The 12,130-nt window shown below is 43.4% G+C and overlaps 1 protein-coding gene and 1 non-coding gene across 15 annotated transcripts in view; one reads left to right on the top strand and one right to left on the bottom strand.

Annotated features, from left to right (window-relative positions):
* Nucleotides 1–12,130, top strand: part of AMBRA1 (autophagy and beclin 1 regulator 1) — a 175,558-nt gene that overhangs the window by 105,578 nt on the left and 57,850 nt on the right. The gene's annotated exons all lie outside the window — the stretch shown is intronic.
* On the bottom strand, nucleotides 5,549–5,653 carry LOC116758911. The gene has a single exon (XR_004351294.1). It is a non-coding gene; the product is annotated as a U6 spliceosomal RNA (small nuclear RNA).

Genomic DNA, 12,130 nt, shown 5'->3' with positions numbered 1-12,130 from the left:
GCCACAATTACTGAAACCTGTGTGCCCAGAGCCTGTACTCTGCAACAAGAGAAGCCACCGCGATGAGAGGCCTGCGCACCGCAACGAAAGAGTTGCCTCCACTCACCACAACGAGAGAAAGCCCACACACAGCAACAAAGACCCAACGCAGCCAAAAATAAATAAATATGCTCATTGTATAAAGAGAATGGGAAAAGAAGAGTTACGACTAGCAACTTACGACAACATTTCTCCTCCAGAAGAAACAAAATTGTATGCGAAAGGCAATATAAATTTATTATACTATTCCTGTATGCTATGAATATTTATATAGTCATAATACTGTAAATAATTAACATTATTTAACCTAAAAATGGGGTATAACTATTTTGGTAGGATGAGGGAGGAAAGAGAGCAGGAGAAATCATTTCCCATCTTAGGAAGCCAGTAGATAATTGCTGAAATTGAAAAATTAGTAACAGCAGAAATATGACAGTTAATTATCAGAAGAAAAACAGCTAAAAGATTTGGAAAGTAATTGCTTCTGGAGAGCAGAAATCAAGGGAGAGGATGGAGCAGGAGGCTGCTCTTTAACTTTATTAGCCTTGTAATACTCTTTAACTTTTAAAATTATGTGTATGTAGTATTTTGATAAAAATTGAAATTTAAAAGCTATCCACCTTGTAATTCCCTTACTCAAAAAATTTCAAAGAGTTTCTATTTCCTGCTGTACAGATGACAAATTCCTTGTCATTTTTTAAGCCTCATATTATATTCTGCTTTATATGAGCCTTTGCTTCCCACTGAACTGATATTAGCCCTTGAACCCTGAATCACCTTGAGCAGTAGCCTCTTTCTTCCTTGAATCATTCTCCCCCTCTCCTCCTTTCCAAATCCTTTGCTCCTTCCTTTAAGCCCTAGCTCCTATTTCTTCCCTAAGCTTTCCTGGTTTCCCCTCCCCAAGCCCAGTGACCTTTCCTAAACAGCTGTGGCTCTAGTCATCTGTACCATTCATTAGACACTTAAGTGGCCTTTTCTTGTTTGTAATTTTTTTTTTTTAAGATAATTTCTAAGATGGATTATTATTTTTTTTTAATTTATTTATTTATGGCTGTGTTGGGTCTTCGTTTCTGTGCGAGGGCTTTCTCTAGTTGTGGCAAGCGGGGGCCACTCTTCATCACGGTGCGCTGGCCTCTCACTATCGCGGCCTCTCTTATTGCGGAGCACAGGCTCTAGACGCGCAGGCTCAGTAGTTGTGACTCACAGGCTTAGTTGCTCCGCGGCATGTGGGATCTTCCCAGACCAGGGCTCGAACCCGTGTCCCCTGCATCGGCAGGCAGACTCTCAACCACAGCGCCACCAGGGAAGCCCCTGTAATGTTTCTGACATAACTCTTACCTCCCCAACTGGATTATTGGCCTCAGCCAAGCAAGAAGGACATCATATTACCATTTTATGTACATCTTCCACTATGTATGTTTGATAGATATATGTTTAATATTCAGTTCTCATTCAGCCATCAAAAAGCCTCTGGTTTGAGATCACTACTCTATTCTGGGCATGTCTCAGGACTCCGTACTTTGGTCTAAAAATCTATCTCTGTCAGCCTTAGTGAGGTTGAAAGCCAAGGTTTTATCTCTTTGCTGTTGATACTGTCATTGGTTGGCACAGTGTGCCTGTTTTTATAAAACATAACATGGACGGTGATTTAGGGCAGAGGATATATTGGTTGAGGGTGTGGGATCTGGATTGGTTGGTTTGCATGCTTGTAGGCAATTGTTTGCTATCTCTAGGAATTAACTAATACAGGGAGGGGCAGTCTTGTAGGCAATTGTTTGCTATCTCTAGGAATTAACTAATACAGGGAGGGGCAGTCTATCAGTCTGTGTGGCCCCCAAGATATCAAAGCACCATAAAATATAGAAAACAAAACCCACTTGATACAGTGACGTGCACACTCACACAAAATTTAATTTGCTATTTCAGTGGTTTCTTGGAGCTCCTGAAGACTGTCTGTAGACCCAGTGTTTAAAACCCAGTCTGGGCCCTGGGAGCTCTATGCCTTTGAATACAGTAGTTGAGTTTAGGCTACCTCTTCATAAGAAGGTCTGTAGTTAATTATCTATTAAGGCAACAAAGTGTAGCAGCTGCTCAATTTTTTATGGTAAAGCTTTCCTTTCTACTTTCTTTTGACTTTTACCCTAAGAGCTTATTTGTGGGTATTTTGTGCCAAGAGGGATAAGCCTGTATCCCCTAATTGCTACATCAAGTCTGTACTCCTAGGGCTTCCTGATGACATTTTAAATACATGGAAATTTGAATGCATGAACTGTCTGGTGCTGATTCTCTGCTGCATTTCTGCTCTGGCACCTGCTCCTCTCTTCTTGGAGTTTATCCCATTGCCTAATTCTGTACATTGTCTCCAAACCTTTCATTAAGCATTGTTGGAAATTTTGCTTTTTAACCTCAGCATCCCCGCTTATCTTTTCAACAGAAACAGAACTGTCTCTGGCTACTAGGCATTTCCTTGAGTGAAAAGCTCCCCATCTCGCCTTTTCTGACTTTTCAGAGCATGAAATGGCTGTGGTAATCCTGTTGGCCTCAAGGCCAGAGCCTTGCAGAGGCAGACAAAGGGGACACCGTGCTCCCAGCTCAGATCCTCCAGAGTCCAAAGGGAGAAACTTTTTAACCTTAAACCAGCTTGCAGTGGAAAACCTGGCCACCCCTGCTTTGTTTTGGCTGCAGTTAAGAAGGAAGTAAATTCCTAGAGTGTTTCTCCTGCATGTAACCATCAATTTCTTAGTGCCCTGAGTACTGTATTTTGTAGATTTCCAGAGGTTGGGTACTTTCCTAGAGTTCAGAAATCAAACAAAAGTGGTTTTAGGAATTCTGGAGGTGTCCTTCTGCTGGTTGAATGGATGTTTCTCAAAGCCAAAGGTACTCTGGCTCCAAGGCAACAAACTGAGTTGCAACTATGTGGTTTGTGCAAAGTGCTCTTTTTAGGGCACAAGGACTGAGAGGTACTTAAGTCTCTCACAGGGATTTAAGATAGTCCGTACTCTGCTAACAATATAGTAGTAAGAGTCTACACATAGTCAAAGAAACCTTTGTTTCTGTGCTTAATACAGAGTTATCGCACACCTTCTGTGGTAGAGCATCAAGATACTTCATACAAAGATGAGAAAATCATGTGTTGTCTTCCTGTCAAAAGAACCTATTTATGGGAATTCCCTGGTGGTCCAGTGGTTAGGTCTCGACTCTTTCACTGCTGAGGGCCCGGGTTCAATCCCCTGGTCAGGGAACTAAGATCCTGCAAACCGCATGATGTGGCCAAAAAACAAACAGGGAACCTATTTATAATGGAGTGTGGGGATTCAGGTCCAGGGACAGTGTTGAGCAGGAACAGAGCAAGTATACTTGGCTTACAGATTTTGAGTTGGACCTCTGGTGGACTGAATTTTGTACTTGTCTTAAGTGGACTGAATAATGGCAGAGTCCTGCCTGGACAGGAGGGTAGGAGATAGAGCAGAAGGAATATGACAGAATAAGAGAGAGAAACAATATGCTATGGGGCTTCCAAAGAGAGGATCATGTCAGGTTAATGAGATCAGTAGACTTCTTGGAAAAAGGGATTGGGAGAGTCCTTGATCAGGGACGGGGATTGGGGGATTTTAGGAAACATTTGTTAGGAGAGAGAGGAAAGAGTCTAGATAGTAGGAACAGTATGAAGCAAAGTATAAAAGTGGAGATATATTTAAAACATATTTCCAGAAACACATGACTAAAGAGCAGTAAGAGATAAGCACAGAAATGTAGATGGCAGACAGATTGTTGAGGGCCTTGAATAACAAACCAAAGAACCGAGCTCAGTTTAGGCAACGAGGAGCCATTAGAGATTTTTGAGCAGATGAGTGACACAATCAAAACTCTGCTTTTAGGGCTTCCCTGGTGGCACAGTGGTTGAGAGTCCGCCTGCCGATGCAGGGGACACGGGTTCGTGCCCCAGTCCGGGAAGATCCCACATGCCGTGGAGCAGCTGGGCCCGTGAGCCATGGCCGCTGAGCCTGCACGTCCGGAGCCTGTGCTCTGCAACGGGAGAGGCCACAACAGTGAGAGGCCCGCATACCGCAAAAAAGAAAAAAAAAAAAAAGATGGATTGGAGTGAGGAGAGTGGAGAGGAAGATAGATAGATGGTTTTGTAAAGGACAAGGGCCCATAGCTTAGTGATAACTGCAGGATTCTTTCATGATGTTACTTACTCACACCCTAAGTGGCCTATAGAGAAGTTCGCATGTTGTCATGCATTCTTTATGATGACTACGGACAGAGTTCGTCTTTAAAAGGTATGGGTACCATTATGCTCACTGGCTTTCAGGCATCCCTGAAGAGTGATAGCAGGCCCAGTGTTTCCTTAGGAGTTTATATCAGCAGCTCTGGCAGAAAGGAAGAGACTAAAACATATCTTAAACTCCTTTGCTTTCCCTTGTGAAATATCCCTTTCAAAAACTAGAATTTTGCCACAGGCCTGTCTCAGAAATTTATCTAACCTGACATTAAAAATAAATCTTAGGTTTCTTCAACGTAAGATTTTTTTTTTTTTTTTTGTGGTACGCGGGCCTCTCACTGCTGTGGCCTCTCCCGTTGCGGACCACAGGCTCTGGACGTGCAGGCTCAGCGGCCATGGCTCATGGGCCCAGCCACTCCGCAGCATGTGGGATCTTCCCGGACCGGGGCATGAACCCGTGTCCCCTTCATTGGCAGGCGGACTCTCAACCACTGCGCCACCAGGGAAGCCCTGGTAAGATGTTTTAAGGTGGCATCTAAGAGAAAAGCTTAGGGCTGGGCATCTGTTTGTACATTTCGTCTGTGCAGACAGACTGTTCCTAGTGTGAACCCAGGAAGCCTATGGCCTTACAGCCTCCGCTTTTGTTGGGTACAAAGTTTGTGTGACCATATGCCATTCATAGCTGCCTGCTGGATGGTTTCACCAGTGCAGTAGCTCAGGCTTTACATGGTATAATCACCTTTACATGATTCACTGAGACACAGGATATGTTTCTGTGGGAGAAATCTTTCATGTCAAGAATTCCAAGTAAACGGAATATGGCCGTCTCTGCCCACCTTTGGAATTTAGTGGGACTCCACATCCCAGAGTATTTCACTTTAACCAATTACTGCCTCACCCGTTCTTTGTTGGACAAGGCTTGAGATTGTGGGGAAGCATTTAAAGGTCTTTACCTTGTGTCCCCAGCTTCTTGCTTGTTTACTTCCTTCCTATCCCCTTTCTCCCTCCCTTCAATAGTGAGAGTTTTTTTAATATAAAGAAGTATAAATACATACATACAGGCACACACATATATAACAAGCATCTGTGCCGCCACACCAAGATTTAATAGTTGTTAACAGTTTGCCCTGCGTGCCTCAATTCTTTTTTTTTTTTCTGGCTGCCACGCAGCATGCAGGATCTTAGTTCCCCCGACCAGGGATCGAACCCATGCCCCCTGCAGTGCAAGCAGGGAACCCTAACCACTGGGCCTCCAGGGAATTTCCCCCCTCAGTTCTTTTTTTTTTAAATATGGCACACTTCACGAATTTGCGTGTCATCCTTGCGCAGGGGCCATGCTAATCTTCTCTGCATTGTTCCAATTTTAGTATATGTGCCGCCGAAGCGAGCTCCCCCCTCAGTTCTTAAAAATAAAATCTTTTTAGATAAAGTCGAAGTTCCCTTTGACTTCCATAATTATATTTCCCGGTCTACCTAGAGGCAGCCTCTATCATGAACTTGGTTTATATAATTGCAGTCCCTCTTTTATAACTTAATATGTTAGTAAAATATCATTGCTTTGTGTTTGTTTTTTTAAATTTATTTTATTTTTGGCTGCGTTGGGTCTTCATTGCTGGGCACGGGCTTTCTCTAGTTGCGGCGAGCAGGGGCTACTCTTTGTTGCAGTGTGCAGGCTTCTCATTGCAGAGACTTCTCTTTGTTTTGGAGCATGGGCTCTAGGCACACGGGCTGCAATACTTGTGGCTCGCGGTCTCTAGAGCACAGGCTCAGTAGCTGTGGCGCACGGGCATAGTTGCTCCGCGGCATGTGGGATCTTCTCGGACCAGGGCTCGAACCTGTGTCTCCTGCATTAGCAGGTGTATTCTTAACTACTGCGCCACCAGGGAAGCCCTGCTTTGTGTTTTAAGAGTTGTATTTTTATAAATGGTATCATACCATATGTATCATTTTTACAACTTTTATAATTCAATATTATGTTTTTCATCAATCCACAATGACACAGTTTGATTGATTTGGTTTGTTCCTTTTAATTGTTGCCTAGTATTCATTTATATACATTATTCCCTATTGAAGAACATGAAACTTTCTAGATTTTTACTATAACAACATGCCTTGAACTTCCTTGACATATGTCCTCGTGTACATCTGTAGCATTTTTTGTAAGATATTCACCCAGAGGTGGAATTGTTCTGACTCCTTTTTAGGCAAATAGCACAGATTTATTGGTTACCAAAGACATAACCCTCTTCTTAGATGTATGAAGGGCATCTCAGAGTATCATTCTGACTGTCACTTGGTAAAAATGGAAAACTTGAGGTTTTTGAATTTTATTGCAAACCCAGGGTCAAGGAGTTTTTCTCAAGTCCTTCAACTAGTTAGCTTCATAGAACAAATAAATGTATATGTCGAATATAGGGGATATTAAATGGTAAAACGTACAAGATTTCCATAGATCATTATAAAGGTAACTTCTCACTCTTCCTGTTTTCCCTTTTAAATCTTGTTTTAAAAAACCCCAAAACTGGGCTTCCCTGGTGGCGCAGTGGTTGGGAGTCCGCCTGCCGATGCATGGACGTGGGTTCATGCCCTAGTCCCGGAGGATCCCACATGCCGCGGAGCGGCTGGACCCGTGAGCCATGGCCGCTGAGCCTGTGCGTCCGGAGCCTGTGCTCCGCAACAGGAGAGGCCACAACAGTGAGAGACCTGCATACCGCAAAAAAAAAACAAACCCAAAAACCAAACAGGTCCACTGTAATTCAGCTAATATCAAAATATGTACTGTAAAATGCTTAAGTCTCTCCCCACCACTCTTATCCTCAGTCCCATTCCCCAAAGGGAATTCTAAGTCCTGCGACTGTACAGTATTTAAAATTTAAGTATAAAGTTGACCCCTTTCTCTCAAGGAGTTCACCATCTTTGGAGTATATCTTTCCAAATTTTTCTCTATGCCTCATCACACACATATATATTTATATACCTATTTTTTTCTTCATTTTGTTTTTTTATAGAGATGGGATCATACAGAACAATATATCAAGGACATCTTTCTGTATCGGTACATACAGATCTACTTTATTCTCTTGGATGGCTGAATGGTGTTCCATAGTATAATTGACCATAGTTTGTTAAGCTGTTTTTTTCTCGATGGATGTTTCAGTTTATTTATAATTAAAGACATGCTCTTTTTGCAAACTGTAATTGCTTAGTCCCATTCCTGGATGTATATACTGGACTGAAAATTAACATATGATTTGGTTCTTTATAATTCAGCCTGTCCCTATAATAGATATAGATAGTAAGGACTGTCTAGGGCATGTCTTCTCACTTGTGGAAGGACAGTTCATAAGGCTAGCAGTGACCTTCCTTGCAGCTCCCATTGGTGCTCCTCACCCTTTGTAACTGTATGAATGGCAAAATTCTAAGTTCTGCGACTGTACAATATTTAAAATTTAAGTGAAAAGTTGACCCCCTTCTCTCAAGGAGTTCACTATCTTAAAGAAGAAAGAGACCAGGCAGTATCAACTGAAAATTGATGGCTAGGTGTACACAGAGATATAAACACTTGAACTCATTGCAGACTTTATATACAGGTAACCTACAAGATGACAAATGTTTTGTGTTATGAAAATGGCTAATGCTGTGTGGGGAGGGATTTCTCCCTAATTCTGAAAAGCTTCCAGAAGGAGGTGAGATTTTATTTAGATTTTATCCAGATTGTTGTCTAGCTTCTAGGTGCATCCTTCTGAGCAGTATCTCAATATGGGGCTTGTTAATAATGCTTTTCCACTTTGTGCCTGATATTAATGTCTGAACAGTGGATTTTAATTAGGAACTATTTCAAATTAGCTATCTTTATGTGACAAGTGTTGTTCTCCCAGGATCCCAGAGCACATGCCTGGCTCTGGGGACTACTCACGTTTCCGAGCAGTTTGTGGTTTGAAACAGGCCCATTTACCAAGGTCTCTCCCACTTATTTTTGCTCCAGACTTTCCACCAGTTGGTGCCTGCACTTTACTCTTTTTTTTTTTTTTTTTTTTTTTTTTGGCGGTACGCGGGCCTCTCACTGCTGTGGCCTCTCCCGCTGCGGAGCACAGGCTCCGGATGCGCAGGCTCAGCGGCCATGGCCCACGGGCCCAGCCACTCCGCGGCACGCGGGATCCTCCCGGACCGGGGCACGAACCCGTGTCCCCTGCATCGGCAGGCGGACCCCCAACAACTGTGCCACCAGGGAAGCCCCTCTGCCTGCACTTTAGAACAAAGGTCTAGAATCTTTTTTCCACCTCTGATCTGGAAAAAAACAGCCAGACTGGGCCAATAGGACAGAATGTCTTTTTGAGTATCTTAAAGGATCTAGTTACTAAGATTTTTATCAGGCTCACTTTTAGCGTAATCAGGATGTAGTTTTTACAAAATGCTCAACCATCTTCCTTTAAGCAGCTGCCACCACATGGATTAGGAATTACTAACCTTTTGACCTTACTCAAAAAACCCTAGTCCCTTTACAAAAACTAAGTCAGCTGGATGCTTTATCTCAATGTCGCAAGTCCTAAAATATGCAATATTTCCCTTGCACTAACTTGCAGGAAACCCATATGATCCTCGACCTTATAGATGTTTCCTTCACTCCAAAGTGAATGTGAAGTTGGCAGTCAAGACCGAGTATTGTATTCTGTATCCACTTTGTGATCTGACTTCACCTTTGCCCTCCAAGCCCAAGGGTCTTCTTTGTTGGCCCTCAGAGCTTACTCAGCCTTTCTGTCCCTGGGTAAATGGTAATGTGGCAGTGATTGCAGTGAAGTGACACCATGCTGTCCTTGGAGCTCGAGAGTCTCCTCTAAACTGAGTGAGCCATGCTTGAGTTAGAGTCTCACAGGCTTGGGGCCTCTGTGCCTTCCCCTCTGGGAGCAGCCTGTGGCCTCTTTCTTATATGCTGGCCCCAACTGACTCAGCCCAGTAATGCTGTACCCCGTAATGTACAGGTGTGATTTGACAGGAGCTTTTCACCCTTTACAAACTGGGCCTCCTAATGAGAATGTAGGCTCATAGAGCAATAATTCACGTGTAGGTGGCCTGTAAGGAAAGTTTTAACAAAAGAGTTGGTTGAGAAGCTGATTTATTTTCTTGCTTTAACTCTCTTGTCATGTGCTGAGTGGGGGCGTAAGAGGAGGGGCGGGTGGGGAATGGTGCTGCTGAAAGCATTTGTCTTCATTTCTGCCATCTCCCAGTGTTTATTACCCTGTGATCGGCAGATGAGGAAAGCTGCCAGTCAAACCCACGTTCAGCACATTTCCATTTCCCTTCATTGCAGATTTTAGGCTTTTGAAATTTGCATCCTCTTTGCAGCAGTAAAGGTCGTTTCCCTCCTGCTGCTGACAAGCCCAAGACCCTCTGGTCCAATTCTTCTCATTTGTGCTTCCACCAAACAATAAAAGCCGCAGGAGCCTCAGCAATCTAAGACAGGTGATTGGTGAGAGCTCTTCAGTGTTTGAGTTGGTCAGTCGCTCTCTTTATCTTTCTCTCTCACCTCTTATCTCCCTCAGTACTTTTCCCCGCCTCCCCCCCACCCCATCTCTGCCCATCCGTCTGCTGCTCAGGCACCCACTGTAAGCAGCCCCGTTGTGCTACGGTGAGATGATGACAGCTTTCCGGACTCCTTTCCTGGCTTCACTCGGGGACCTGCCTAAGCCAGTGTCCTTCCAGCAGCAGAGGTTGCTAGGACCTAAATATAGGAAATGCCAGGTTGTGGGGGATGTTGAAGTGGAGGTAGAGTAATTCTTAATACTCTCATCCACCTGCATGTCTTCAGTCAGAAGTAGAGGCTTTGAGGAAATCCCTGCCTGGTGGGAGTCCAACGCAAGGTTTTTTGTTTTTGTTTTGGGGGTGTTGGGCTTTTTTTTTCTCCGTTTCTCCTGAACACATTGGGGTTTGGAATGCTGTTCCTAAATATCTTTCGGTAGCATGTGTTCTTGTGAGCTTATTTGTGTTTGTCTTAAATAATGTTTGTGGAAGAAAGGTAATGTTATTCATTTCTTTGAAAATGGATGTTCTGCTTTCATAATTACTTGTCCCAATTACATCATTAGTGTAAGTGTAGATAATTGCTTCATTAGGACATACATATCGAAGAAGGGGAGGTCTACAGAATGGGTGATGAAAACAGGCCTCAGCGTCTTCATCTACCCACGCAGGAGCATCTTAGCTTGACTTCAGAGAGCTAGCAGGTACCAGTCACCCTGCCAACAGTCAAGATTAATCCTGGGTTTTAATGTGATAGGAGGAAGGAGTGAGGACCCAGTGAAGAGCAGCTTACTCCTTTGCTTTAGGCTGGTGATGCTTTGCTGAACTCCTGCTGACACTGGTACCATCAAGGCACCGTGATGTAATCATTGACGATCTCTGAATTGGGAAGCAAAGTAGTCTTGTGGCAGCCCCACCACCTTTGGACTTTCTGGAGCTTTCTAGGTCTATTGGCATGAGCCCTGTGCTCTGTTTGACCTCTTTGAATGACTTTTTTTTTTTTTTTTGGAATGGCTTTTTAAGGGGAAATGACCATGCCAGGCCTAGAAGTTACATTCTCCCATCAGACCTAAGGACCACCTGTAGGTTTGAACATGACTGATTTCACACCATGTCTGTGTGAATGACTTTATGTGTGCGCTATCTAGTTGTGCATTCTTTTTTTTATATAAATTTATTTATTTTACTTCTTTTTGGTTTTTTTTTTTTTTGGCTGCATTGGATCTTCGTTGCTGCGTGCAGACTTTCTCTAGTTGCAGCGAGTGGGGGCTACTCTTCGTTGTGGTGCGCGGGCTTCTCATTGCGGTGGCTTCTCGTTGCGGAGCACGGGCTCTAGGCGCACGGGCTTCAGTAGTTGTGGCATATGAGCTTCAGTAATTGTGGCGCGCGGGCTCTAGAGCTCAGGCTCAGTAGTGTGGCACACGAGCTTAGTTGCTCTGCGGCATGTGGGATCTTCCCAGACCAGGGCTCGAACCCATCTCCCCTGCATTGGCAGGCAGATTCTTAACCACTGCACCACCAGGGAAGCACTGTGCATTCTCTCTTTTAAGACACATTTAAAACGAATGCCAATACTACGTACGTGTTTCCACTTATATGAGGTATCTAAAGTAGTCAGATTCATAGAAACAGAAAGAATTGTGGTCTGAGGGGAGAGTGAAAAGGGAAGTTGTTTAACGGGTATAGAGGTTCAGGTTTGTAAGTGTAAGATGAAAAAGTTCTGTTTCACAACAATGTGAATATACTTAACACTACTGAACTGTAACTGTAACTAACTGTACACTTAAAAATGGCTTAGATGGTAAATTTTATGTTATGTGCTTTTTGCCACAATTTTTAGAAAAGCTAATATCAGATTCTGTGTACTACTTACTCCAGATAGGAAGGCTCTATCCACTGCTCTGGCCCTAATGACCATCAGGTTAATTTCTCTTCCTCCTCTTGGCCTGTTACAAAGCTTACTCTGCTATGGCCACATAATCCTGGTTTGAATTGTTGTTTTGAGAAAAATTTCGATGACACTGTGATGCGTAGAAATCTTTCATAGCTGTTTCTTTCCCCTTCCTTGCACGGTATCTGTATTCCAGGCCTTACTAATATCCTTGTTGAGTTCACAGGCTATATAATTTATTATTTTGTTGGCCTCATCTAATGCCTTTGACCTCAACAATATCTTTCTTGGGTCTGCTCCTAAAGTTCATGATTTGTATGTGGACTAATGCTACCCTTGTTTTTATGAGCAGGAGCTTTAGAGCCTTTAGGAGTTTACTGGACAATAAAATTATGTTGGTTTAGGGACCCAGTTCCTGCTAAGAGCACGTATAGTCAGGAATTCTCTGGCGGTCCAGT

Source organism: Phocoena sinus, chromosome 8 (assembly GCF_008692025.1).
Source record: "Phocoena sinus isolate mPhoSin1 chromosome 8, mPhoSin1.pri, whole genome shotgun sequence".
In the NCBI taxonomy this organism is placed as follows: Eukaryota; Metazoa; Chordata; class Mammalia; order Artiodactyla; family Phocoenidae; genus Phocoena; species Phocoena sinus.
Note: the sequence above shows the minus strand (reverse complement) of the source record. Positions and strands in the feature narration are given on the sequence as shown.